This window comes from Dipodomys merriami, unplaced genomic scaffold, assembly GCF_024711535.1.
Source record: "Dipodomys merriami isolate MVZ:Mamm:240054 unplaced genomic scaffold, mDipMer1.0.p SCAF_302, whole genome shotgun sequence".
Lineage (NCBI taxonomy): Eukaryota > Metazoa > Chordata > Mammalia > Rodentia > Heteromyidae > Dipodomys > Dipodomys merriami.
In genome coordinates this window covers 1,072,787-1,073,810 of record NW_027204516.1, presented here as the reverse complement: position 1 = coordinate 1,073,810, position 1,024 = coordinate 1,072,787, and positions in this window count along the sequence as shown.

Sequence of the window (1,024 nt, the reverse complement as noted above, 5' to 3'; positions counted from 1 at the left end):
GATGGTGCACCCCTGGCTTGCTTGTGGCCCTTATTTGGTCCCGGCCCCAGATCCTCAGACTCTGGGCGAGCACCTGATGGCAGCCTATAGCTTCTTCCAGCAGCACACGTAAGTGGACGCCCTGCAGGCCAGCACCCCGCGATCCACCCCCTGCTACCTCCCCACACCACCTCTGACACACATACAACTGGCCTGTACCCCCAACCCCAGCTGTCAACAGTTCTGACTGGGTGATCATATTTCCCAGGTCTGTCAGCTTCTGCTAGTGCTCCCAGTCCATCTGGTCTCCTTGTACTCCCCAAGAATCTGCCAAGTCGCCCAGAAGTATGTAGGCTGGAAGCAGGGAGTCCATCCATGTATATAGCATTTAGGACCCCATCAAAGTCTCCAACAACCCCCCTCCACCCCAGGTCAGACACCTCTCTGGAGGCACCATGACCCCCTGCTTTGTTTTCTGTCCAGGCTCTGAGGAGCCACATGTCTGGGGACTCCTTCACCCAGCGTCCTGGCCTAGGGTTTTGGTGAATGGGGAGTCAAGGCTAGTTGTTCCCAAGGGGAAGGGTCTGTCCCTGGAGAAAGGGGGAGGCAGGGAGGTTCTGCATTATTAGAGCATTGTTCCCCTTGGGTGGTTGCCCCTGGTTCTGACAAGAGAACCCCCGTGCTTGAGCTGGTACATTGCCCAGATGAGAAACCAACAAATTCAGGAGAGGCACTGCTCTGAGTCTGTGTGTTTAGGTATGTATGAGAGAGAGAGAGAGAGAGAGAGAGAGAGAGAGAGAGAGAGAGAGAGAGAGAGAGAGAGAGAGAGAGAGAGAGAGAGAGAGACAGAGAGACAGAGAGACAGAGAGACAGAGAGACAGAGACAGAGACAGAGAGACAGAGAGACAGAGAGACAGAGAGACAGAGAGACAGAGAGACAGAGACAGAGAGAGACAGAGACAGAGACAGAGACAGAGACAGAGGCAGAGAAAGAGAAAGAGAAAGAGAAAGAGAGAGAGAGATCATCTTTCTCATTGTACAGTCA